The sequence below is a fragment of the Pleurodeles waltl genome, chromosome 9, assembly GCF_031143425.1.
Source record: "Pleurodeles waltl isolate 20211129_DDA chromosome 9, aPleWal1.hap1.20221129, whole genome shotgun sequence".
Classification (NCBI taxonomy): domain Eukaryota; kingdom Metazoa; phylum Chordata; class Amphibia; order Caudata; family Salamandridae; genus Pleurodeles; species Pleurodeles waltl.
Genome location: NC_090448.1, coordinates 1,141,712,037 through 1,141,724,220, shown reverse-complemented (window position 1 = coordinate 1,141,724,220; position 12,184 = coordinate 1,141,712,037). Strand labels below are relative to the sequence as shown.

The window sequence follows — 12,184 nt, the reverse complement described above, 5'->3', positions numbered from 1 at the left end:
TGCCGTCTTATTTCTTCTTTGCCGAAACCTATAGACTTTGCCAGTGTTTGTTTGTTTGGGAAAGAGGGGTGCATTATAGTCTCCCCTTCAGTGCCTTCTCTTTCATGGTGCATTCCACCTAAGAATGTCACCAATGAAAGTGAAAAAGTTAAGTCAGTTGGGGCTGAACGGGAACGGCTCTTATAGTTTTCCTACTAACATACATACCAACGTTTTAAAACAGGAAAGTTTGAGATTTTGTAAAATAAATCGGGGAACGTATTTTCCCCGTTGGCTTCCACTGAAGAGGAGCCAAATTCAAACGAAGCCCAAAAAAATAGGGAGTTTCCCGCCTGACCGGGTCTAGTGGCATGTTTGTTCTAAGGAATGCATTTGTATTTCTCACAACTTTAAAGAGTGGTTATTATTTGTATTCTAACGCTGTAGGTTCTTCACTATGAAAAACTGTTTGGAACGATGATGCAATTGTACAACGGTCAGCACAATTACAGCGCGAGTCAAAGCGTGCCAGGCATGGCACAGCACCAATGCCTGCCGTTTGTATTTTCCCTTTGAGGCGTAAATGCGATCACCCGCTCCACCGTCCGCACCAGCGGGTCGCTCCTAAAGCCGCAGGAGGCCGCGGCCACAGCGGGACAGGCTGCCCGCCAGGAGCGCCCTATTGTTTACTTCCAACAGCTGGACGGCGAGCGCGTGGCCGTCTTTTGTTTCCATGAATACCGAACTGCTACTCGTGCGGCTGCACACCGTGCGAGCGACAGCCATTTTGAAGCGGCGGGCCTCTCATCCAAATAGAACCCCCGAGCATATTTCGTCATCTTTCTTTTACAGTTCTATTGTTGTCAGTATTAGAAAGGGATTACTTTGTTATACTTGTTAAGTAGAAAAATGCTATTAATAATTTCTAGGGAATTCCATAAATTTAAAATATTAAATATTAGCGGCAAGCTCTTTACTTTGTGACTGGTTAGATAATTAAGCATGCATTTTTGGACCTACCTATTCGCTTTCCAACCAGGTGGTTTTGAAAGCTCCTGCTCGCGTGTAATTCATGATGGCCGCCTCGTTGCAGGATGCGCATGCTCGCTGCGGGCTGGTCCCCTGTCGGCAGTGCTCCTTGCTCTTCCATCGCGAGCAGGGCCCGGGGGTGGTGCTCTGCTGCCGCCAGGAAGTGCACTGCGGATGTGCCAGGGAAGGAACGGAGCCTTAGTACTCTGGACCCGGGGCAGCGGAGCGGTTTCAGGTGGGTACCGGCCCTGTAGAGGCGGGGGTGGCAAGGGGCATTAGAGGCACGTTCACTGAAGTATGCTCGAGACCCAGGGGCTGTACATAACTCTGTTAGCGTCCTGCACGGCCTGCCAAAATGAGCCCCCGCCACCGGCGTCAACCAGCATTTGCTCGTTTCCAACCAACCCTTACTCTTTATTTTGTTCATCCTGTTCCTTTTTCTCTTCACCATTATTTCCCCTAACGCTCTGTTCTTTCTGTAGCCAAATTACCTACTTAGGTATCTTCCTAGCTGCTTCTCCGTCCTCGATGCACCCGCTGCTTTCACCTCTCTTTTTACCGTGCTCTTCTCTCCCTATTCCGAACTCCCCACCCCTTTGCACTCCCCCATACTTACTACTGACCCTTTCCATCTTCTGTCACATTTCGCCACTTTTATGAAATATCATCATGCTAGACACAGGTTTACCAGAATATTGCTTGGACCGGTCCATGGATGTATGTGCTCCTCCAAGCTAGATGCTTTTGGCACGTCCTGCAGGATGCGATGTCCTGTGGGGCCTACTTTTTAAATTAAAACATCCTGCAATGACGACACAACACTGTATAAACCAGTAACTTATTCATCTTGGGCAGCATTAAGCAACCAGTATCCGGCAAGGCAACTACCATACACTGAACCCGGAAGAGAGGAACAATTTCTTTAAATAAATGAATGGTATACTGACTAGTATACTCAATGTACAATGATTGGATTTGTCACAGAACGAAATGTCTCACACCTATCTGGTATTTACTTGAGTAGGACGGGCATGTTAACAATCAAATCTTTACTTTCAGCTTTGTAATAGAGCAGACATGCATGCATGTAAATACTTTTTGTTTACAATGTACTTGTTCATGTATACAACACTCATTTATGTTTGTCTACTGTTCTGCCACCGCAAATATGTAGCAAATGCTAGAAGTGGTGGTTAAAAAAGATATGCATGCATTGATAAATATTCATGTGTAGCTGCTACACGATAACCTTAGGCAATACGAATTACAAAGATTGCGTTTACAAGCTATAAACTTAAATGCTGTCAGTTGTTTCACGTGGAGCTCAATAAATTACCTTAACTGATGATCTTTCTTGTTAAGTGCATGTTTTTGTGATAAATTAAAGAAAGTGTTGTAAGAGGGATGGGTACAGCTCTCCTTCAGGGATGTCGGAGGATTGTAGTTATGTTCTGTTTTGTAATGACTCTGAAGTGGCTTCCTCACTGTATCTGAAATGAATCCGTTCTTAATAATCATTATAGCTAGTGTGAAAGTGCTTTTTTAAGGTTGAGGGGCTGACAGCAACTTACAACCTGCAGAAAAAATAGAAATACATTTTAAAACAAGAATTGGCATAGGTTTACACGTTGTGTAGCAACACGGGTTGCTGTGCAACATGTGTAACAAAATAAACAAAAAGAAAAACTATTAATAAAAGAAAGCAACAGATGTGTAAAGTGAAGTGCTCTGGAGACAGAGAGCGCAAACCTGATCAGAAGGTATTGGAGCTCTTTACATGAGCACCAGTTACATTAGAGATGAAGGAGCACAAATTGTTGCTAATGCCAGCCACCACTGAGGTGGCTATGAAGCGAGATGATTTTGGTGACATGGCCTGCAAGTTACTGTATTGGGTCTACAAAAGGGGGGACAAATTCAGATTTGTGATGGAAATAGTGAACCTTCAGAGTCAGCTTGATTTTGGGAGCTTCAGATAGAAAATGTGTTTGTCAAACACTACTAATGCTCTACATGCACAGACTGGAGAGGAGGTGCTGAGGCCTGCATTAGGGACATACTGGTGCATAAGCACGTAGGACCAGATCGCAAGAAGCACGGTTTTTCACTCATCCCAAAGGAACTAGTGGTCACCATCGAGGTGCACACATAGCACACATCCGTCTCGGAACACAAAATTTGACACATTGTTTTGAAAAAAGTGCTTTTTTTGGTAATGACTGTCAAACATGAATGAAAACTAAAATTGTAAAATGGCGATTTCATTTGCATGAGACCCTAATCATTAAGGCATGCTCAGAGGCAATTTTACAAACATTAATCACTGGAACACGACTAGAAAAAGTCCTTCTCACAACATGAAGCACTAATCCCTAGGGCATGCTCAGACACACCACCTAGATGTAGGGATTATTTGAGAGGCCATTTAGGAATTACTGCTCAGTCGGCATATGAAACTCCTTCTGCCCTTAAGATGGTGCAGTTCAGCAAAAACTGGCGACTTCACACATAATGTTGCTGCTACACAGGTGCTGCCAAAGCATGCTAAAAACACAGGCATTGTGGACTTACTCTGTTTACTTGCTAAATGACGAAGCAAGAGTTGTCCGAAGCATGGCATGGTGCTGTCTTTAAGTTGCTAGTGATTGGCGTCTGGTGTCTTAGCACTTTCTTAGTATTTTAATGTAGAATATTTGTGCTCGAGAGGCTCCGAATGGAAGTTAGAGAGTGGACACCATGAAGACCTATACATGCTGAGAAAATAAAGCAAGTTGTGGAGCTCTACTGAGCACCTGCAGCATCTGTGAACTGCATTTCCTGCACATTCACATGTTTCTTAGATGTTCCTGACGTGAAAGAAATCACAGCATCACATCTATCAGTGATTTGCTGGCAGTCTTCTTAGGTTCGGAACCATGCTTTTGTGCGCCTTGCTTGGTGATTCGTGGCGCCTGCTCTAAGCTGTTTTAAGGCGTCTAACTTTGCGTACTCAGCTAAAAATCAAGGGGCATGTTTATCAAACTAGAATCACAGGGTATTGAGCTGACGTCGAGAACCAATCCTGCCTTTCCAGTATCCCCCTTTAATACACTTTACCCTGGCAGAGAGGGAGTTGTAGCTCTGGAAATTGGACCTGAAAAAACTTTTAAAGAATGTGAAAGTGAGTGACACTATTTAAACCAGCTGCATGCAGACCCCCAAGTTAAAACTGAATCTTCCGAAGTCACCGACAGCATATCCTTAGCTAAGGCCTAATTATTCCTTGTTTCTAACTGATTTAAACTCGATAAGTGGTGGGGTGGGTCATGTTGAGCAGCAAAAAAAAAACAGCAGTGTGGTGCAGGAAGAAGACTGGGCCAACGTGGAAGGGGAAGACTGATTACCAACACATGCGCCGAAATGGAGTGCTAGGAAGACATTGAAACCAGCATTCGGCAAAGAAAAAAGATGCAATACAGCGTGGGTAAGTGCTTGATAAGAAATGGGGAAAAAAGAAGTGCTATCAGCGTCGGAACCAGAGGAAGGAAACTGGCCAGTAGCCAATGGCAAGTGATTGGAAGGAGTACTTGGTCCCAAAGAACGCAACTGCATGGATGCCAAAGAAGAGAGTAGGAAGTGAAAGCAGACGATGTGCTGACCAATCAGAAACTCGTAAATTAGAGCGATGATGGACTAAGCCAATGTTAAGTCTAAGTAAGTAAAGTTAAGTCTGTTTTTTTTTTTTTTTTAAATAATCAACAAGAGATTTTACAAGCACCACACACAAGCAGTTGTGTGGCAGCGAAACCTAAAAATGACCCCATGGATGGTGGGGGGAGTGGGTGGTCATAAAATAAAAAACAAGCATTTGCAATGCAACGGGTCTCACGTTAGCTCATGTTAGAGCTGATAGCGTTGTAAACTCCTAACCTGACTTTTCACCTATCGGCTAAAGTGCATTTATGTACGTAACCCGAAAAAGTGCAATTAACTATGTAAAGCGCTCGACTTCTGCCAAGCGAAATCGCGCTTGTAAATTAGAGAAAAAGAAGTCCACGAGCCGGACAGAAAACAGCGAGCCTCGCATGTTTTCTGTACTTGGTCGATGCGCTCGAGGAGGGCTAGCCACTGGAAAAGGCATGACGTATGCATGCCTTCGACTAATGAAAGCAAGCAGATTTGATTAGGCAAGCCCACGGACCAATGAAAAACACTGACGTGATGTCGACAGGGCTCCGAGCCCTTTTCTAAACACTAAAGCGTCTCGCTGCGATGCGCGAGCGCATGCAACGCAGGCTCGACCCTAATAACGTTAAAAAAGGATCCTTGAGTTGGTGGAGCACCCAGCAGAGATAAAATAAAATACTAGGAGAAAAAGCATATGAGGGAGGGAGCTGGGAACTCTCATGGAGTGCTTACCTAAAAAGAAAGAGATAGTTCCCTTAAAGTGTTCAATAGAAATATACAGGTCAGCCAATCAAAAGAAGGATAAAGAGGCTATGCCCCAGGAAGGGACAAACACAAGAGGAGGAAAGCAAGTCATAAAATTAGAGTGACAAAACCAATCATAATTAATGGGTAGGCTGTAAGCCCACTGTAAGTTCTTGGTTAGCCTATAATAGTTTTTTTGCCACCAATGAGCTTTTTCAAGCTTTCTTTTGACTAAGAGATGGTGAGCACCTCGAACTTTTTGGCTGCTTTTCTGTGTCCTTGTTTTTGAAATTTTACTTTTGACTCAGTTGTTGGACATCACAAGGGCTTGGATTAGGTTGAATTCATACTCAATACTTCAAAATATGCCTTCAACTAAGGCCCCAAAAATCTTAAAAATTACACTGCAACTGATTATCTCATATTAACACTTGGATTGATGAAGAATGATCAGCCATCTCAAGCTCATGCCTATGGCTGATTCTATCTAAGCCCTTCCAGCATTTCACAGTGTGTGTTGGTCATAAAAACCTACCAGTTTCCCTCTATACTGAGACTGCTGGCAATTGGGTTTCCATTATTGGTTCTTAATGACTTTCCCAGATGTTACAGTGGGCCATTATTCCAGCTAACATTGTGAAAATTATTGGACACTAGTACGCATTTGCTATACCTTTAATTGGAAAAACAATATTTTATTCAGATATTTTGTCTAGTGCAAACATGTCATCTTTGACTTCTCAAGGCAGCCAACATATGTTCTCTCTTGTTGGTTGTAGGAATATACCCCTTTATGTGTGGTCACCCTCTCCCCCCACTTTAAGCCCCCAAAGCTGATGTGTACGAGTCTGTTAGTGCACTGGAAGCCTGCTATCCAGGCTCCAGTGCCTGTGCTTTCTCCCTAAGTCTTTATATCATCTTGGTGATTATCTGATTGGCTAGAAATGACCCCCTTGTAACGCCCTAGTAAATGTTACCTAGGGTACTCAGAACATAGGTGGCACAGGGGTCCCAAGGGCTGCGGAACGAGTTTGTGCAACCCTGAGTGACCCTCCCAAAGTATTAGTGGCAGGCCTGCCATTGCAGACTGCCAGACATTGCACACTGCTCAAGTTCGACTGTGCCCCCACCATGGGTGGCACAGTTCCATGCACTGACATAAGTATAGCAGACACCCCAAAGGCAGGCCTCTGCAAGCCATGAGGCGGGGAGCGTTACATTGAAGGTGCCGACATATGAGCATGAGCTTTTTATGTCTCCATAGCGGCCTTTCCATTAAGGTCAGAGGTGCCCCTCAGCCAGGCTAGTGAATATGGCCATGAGTCTGGTGAGCTTCAAAGGCTTCACCATCCCTGATAGCCATCAGCTCTGTCCTCCAGCGAGGAAATCCCCCCCCCCCCACCACACATTTTCTCATGGACATGTGGGAAACTAGTTACGCAGGACTGTGTACACCCCCAGCAGTCTGACAACTTCTAGGTTGAGCACCCTGGTCTGTGCACAAAATTTTATTTTCTCTTAGAAGTGGCAGAATGGAGGGTTCTGGGTAGCTAGTGGTGACCTGTCCCACTGGATGTGGTCACCTCGCAGGCGGATTAGCTATAGGAGCTAGCTTTCTATTGGCTACTAGTCTCCACACCCCTAACTCCCCTAAATCCAGGATTTAAGGGACACCCCTGACACCAGAACCTTAGGTCTGATTGACCAACTTCAAAGAACGACCAGAAGAAGCTCTGCATCACCAAACAACCGGACTCTGCCCACTCCTCCAAAGGAAAAGAGGGAAACTCTGTTCTTTAGGCTACAGACTAGGATCTCCATGATCGACCTTTGTCCTTGACTGAAACTCATTACTCACAAGCAGAGGGACACCTGTGGAAGCCAGAAACAATTTCAGTCTCCCCTAGACTGTTGGCACCAGTCCCCCTGCAAACTGCGGGAAAAAATGACAGCAGGATCCAAAGTTATACCGGCCATTGAGCCAGCTGTTGGAATAGTCAGGAACCAGGTGGTCCAGTATTATCTGGTAGTTGTAGTCCAGCCTGCCTCCAAGTTTCAGGCTGCTACCTCACTCCCTTGGACACTGGTAACTTCCCAAAGGATTCCGGAACCTTTACTGCTGCCAAGGCTTGTTGGTTACCAGTCCGATAACTAACCCCTATACTTGATGCTTCAGGTGCAGGGCACAACATGCAGCCTGCAACCCAGCACCAGCTGAGATTTTGCATCTCCTTGCCAGCACCTTCGCACCCGTGGTAAAAATTAGCACCGGTGCACGCCCCATTCAGCGCCACAGACAGCTAGGTCAACTCTGCAACCAGCCCCCGTGGACCCGGTAGGAGAGAACTGAATGTTGTGGCCTGGTCCCAGGGCCCACACCACCTGACCCCTGCAAAGGTGTCTTGCAGCTCGACCTCCTAGTGGTTGTTTTCCACCAGTGGCATCCCTGCCAATGACTTCAATGCGAATCACGTTCACCACCACAGACAGCCAGGACAACTCTGCAGCCAGATTTCAAGGGCCAGGTAAAACTGCTCTGACTGTCGTGATCTGGTCCCAGATACTGCAGTAGCTGAATCCCCAAGGTTTTAATTCAGCCCGTCTCTTAAAGTAATTTGTTGCAACATATCACATTTTCCCGTTGACTTCAATGCAATGTTTAAATGCCATTTCTGCAGTTATTTTCTGTTGCTTCTGAAATTGATATCACCAGTTCTTTCAAAACCTATACAGTTCATTTTGGTGTCTAAATTTAGATAAAATGAGTGCTATTTTTATAAATTGGTGTCAGATTTTTCTTTTGAGTTATGTCAATCACGTATCGTCTACGTTTGTGCTGCGAAATGCTTAACACTTGTTCCTCCAAGTAAAGCCTGACTGTTCTTTGCCACACTGCCAGGGCTGAGCTAAGGATTTAATAGTGAGAATCCAAGGACCATCTCTGGGGTATTGTGAGAGTATTACATGGTGAGGACTAGCCCTCACACCACATAGGACTCAATTTTTTTACATTGGTCCTCAGCTCCTTTTTCGGATGTTTAAAAGTCCATCTTGCCGGCTAGCTATTTAATAAAACATTGTCAGACACGAATAAACATGTACCAAACGTGATAAGAAAAACATTTATTTTAACATGTCACCTTTGACTATGCAAAGCGTTTACCATGCATCGGGTTGGAATAAAAATGGTGAATGGAGTAAATGTGCTTTAGATCAGTGAGTGAAACACCCGATGCAGAAATCTGTGTGCGTTCTGCAGGTCTAGGCGTGAATCGTGATGAGGCCAGGTAGCTTTTCATTTTTCCTGCTGGTTAAAATGATAACCACTGAATAGAGTATCGGGAACACATTACTTAGGCTAAAAAAAAAATCAACGTAATTGTGTGTACACTACACTAATCCAACTGGACTTGCTACATGCAAGTATTTACCATATATTTACATTTGCCAAGCAAAAGGCACATGTTCCCATCAAGGAAATGTGTAAGCAGTAGCCATCGGACTCCTCTACCAACCCCTCCACCAACTCATTAGAACAGACAATATCTACTGACTATTCTCCTCTCAAAAAACCATATTAGTCTCATGTCTGCATTGGAAATGTTTGGACCGACCAAAAGATCTTGCAGTGCCATACTTCTTGTAGACTGTACGCTGTACAAATAATAATTACAATAATAACTACAACATCGCCAAGATTTCTTTCCCAAAGAGGTGGGGCTTTATTTTTTTACTCCACTATCAGAACTTCTCGTTAAAAAAAATATATATATATTTAGTTTCTGTGCTCACTTTACCAGCTTTCTCTTCCTTTTGTGTTTTCCCTTCCTGTTTTCATTGAGTTTCTAGTGTTTCTAGAATTGTCACAGGGATATTTATTTATGTGCAAATTAATGGCACACGAGACTCTCTAGGGGCTTATGGTTCATTGAAACCTTGACAAGCATTTGCAAAGCCAATAGGTATCACCTTTGGGACCTTAACGGCTTTGCCAGTGATTTTAGTCAGACGCCCAGTATCAGTGATTCTGGCTGACTGAGTCTCTGACTCTGAGGCTGGCTAAACAACTGTTTTCACTAGTGTCACTGTGACTTGGACATTGTCTTTCACGTCTAGGGTTTTGAAGTTTAAAATTAGTGGATTGTGGGGGTTGTAGTCACAGTTTAGTACAGTTCAATCTATTGGTCTAATACATCCGAAAACAGTAATTCACTTAAGGAAATCCACGGGCTGGATAAAATGGATTATTGTTGTTTGGAATGTCGAGGTGGAATATGTGGGGTCGTTGGCGGTTGTGATCTTAACTGGTGGCTGTGTGCCTTGAACCCGAGCATGTGATAAACAGCTTTTTCACATTCTAAGTTTCCTTAGGCCCGAGCCTGCCACACAGTGCAGTTGTTGGGTTGGTAAAAACATATTGTGTGCTTGCACTTTCCATGGTTTTCATCGATTGCCTTTTCTGTCGTTCTTGGTTGCATGTTTCTCATTCATGTCTCCTGCTTGTCAACCTTTTGTTTCTCTTCCATGGGTCATAGCCTCTTTGCTATCTCTTTTGATTCTCTGGCTTCTATGATTCAAATGTTTACTTTTCAAGCACTTTTTTTTTTGTTGAACTTTCCACAACAACACAAAGAAATACAAACTACCAATTAAAAAGAGAACAACATTGCTGCTTCTGTCATCCGTGTGAATTGTCAACAAGTGATTAGGTTAAATATAGGGAAAGGTAATCTGAGCCTCGTGTTATGGAGAAACGAACGCCGCACGGCACATGACATGCAGAGAATCCTCCTTTCGAAAGTGAAAAGGGGTTCAATTCCAAATACCTCCGGTTCTCTAAAAACGGAGGTCACGTACATTGTATTTTAGACCTTTGACTCCTCATCCACTTCCTCAAAAACAAAAATTCAGATTGATTGTTTTGTAAACAATTATGCAAGTTCTTGATGGTCAAGACTGTCTCATTAGAAGGTCAACACTTACTTTCATATTAACCCCTTTTGCCCCTCCTGTGCCAAGCCTTTTTTTTTGTGGCTATTTGGGGTAGTTCACGCTTAGGCCCTGATAACATTTTGTCCACATAAGCTATCCACGCCAAATTTGCGTCCTTTTTTCTCAACATCCTAGGGATTCTAAAGGTACCCAGAGTTTGTGGGTTCCCCTAGAGGAGACCAAGAAATCAGCCAAAATACGGCTAAAATTTCGTTTTTTCCCTGAAAAATGGGGAAAAAGTGCTGCAGAAGAAAGCATGTGTTTTCCCCCTTCAAATGGCATCAACAAATGGTTTGCGGTGCTAAAATCACCATCTTCCTAGCTTTCAGGAACAGGCAGACTTTAATCAGAAAACCACATATTTAAACACCATTTTTGCATTTTACTGGGACATACCCCATTTTTACTATTTTTGGTGCTTTCAGCCTGCTTCCAGTTAGTGACAGAAATGGGTGTGAAACCAATGGTAAATCCCAGACAGCTAATCATTTCTGAAAAGTACACATAGTTCTGAATTCAGCAAGGGGTCATTTGTGTAGATCCTTAAAGTTTTTTCTAGAGAAAGTAACAGCTGGATTAAAATATTGAAATTGAGTTGAAAAAAACAGCCATTTCTGTCCATGTTTTCTTCTGTAACTTTTTCCAGCTATGGCAGATTTTTTTTAAAGCAATATACTGTTATGTCTTCTGGACTCTTCTGGCTCCGGGGATATATAGGGCTTGTTGGTTCATCAAGAACACTAGGTACCTAGAGCTAATAAATGAGCTGCACCTTGCAATGGATTTTCATTGTATACCGGGTATACAGCAATTCATTTGGTGAAATATAAAGAGTGAAAAATAGGTATCAAGGAACCCTTTGTATCTCCAAAATGGGCACAATATAAGGTGTTGAGAAGCAGTGGTTATTTGCACATCTCTGAATTCCGGGGTCCCCATACTAGCATGTAAATTAGGGGGCATTTCTCAAATAGACTTCTTTTTTACACACTGTCTTACAATGTAGAGAAAGACAAAGGGCAATAATACTTGTTCATCTATTTTTTGTTCCCTCAAGTCTCTAGATAAAAAATGGTACCTCACTTGTGGATAGGCCTAGTGCCTGCAACAGGAAACGCAACATGGGCACATCACATTTTTGCATTTAAATCTGATGTGTGTTTTGGTGCCAGCTGTGGATTTTTGTCTGCAGCTCAGCCCGCACCTAGGGAAACCTAGCAAATCTGTCCATTTTTTAAAACTAGACACCTAGGGGAATCCAGGATGGGGTGACTTATGGGGTGCTCACCAGGTTCTGTTACCCAGAATCCTTTGCAAACCTCAAAATTTGGCAAAAAAGAAACTTTTTTCTCACATTTGGGTGCTGCAAAGTTCTGGAATCTGAGGGAAGCCTCAAACTTCCTTCTACCCAGCGTTCCCCCAGGTCTCCTAATAAAAAATTGTACCTCACTTTTGTGGGTAGGCCTAGTGCCAGCGACAGGAAATGCCCCAAAACACAACATGGATCCTACAAAGAAAAGTGTGGGAAATGTTTTTTTTTTTTTTTGTGTAGCCACACCTCCCTGGACTCCACCGGGTGTCTAGTTTTCAGAAATGTCTAGGTTTGGTAGGTTTCCCTAAATGACTGCCGCCTGGGACCAAAAACGCAGGTGCCCCCCTCTTGCAAAGTAGTGATGGTCCAAACATTCAAATTGTGAAAAGAAATGCCCTTAGATTATGCTAAAAAGACCCCTCACCCACCACCCTAATCGGTGGCATGCTTCATCATCGGAGT

At 43.5% G+C, this 12,184-nt stretch overlaps 1 protein-coding gene across 1 annotated transcript in view; it reads left to right on the top strand.

Moving 5' to 3' along the window:
* Positions 1–954: 954 nt before the first annotated feature.
* PSEN1 (presenilin 1) overlaps positions 955–12,184 on the top strand; it is a 159,687-nt gene continuing 148,457 nt past the window's right edge. The window contains exon 1 of the mRNA XM_069208931.1: positions 955–1,243. The gene's annotated coding sequence lies outside the window, so the exon portion shown is untranslated. The remainder of the gene's footprint in view (positions 1,244–12,184) is intronic.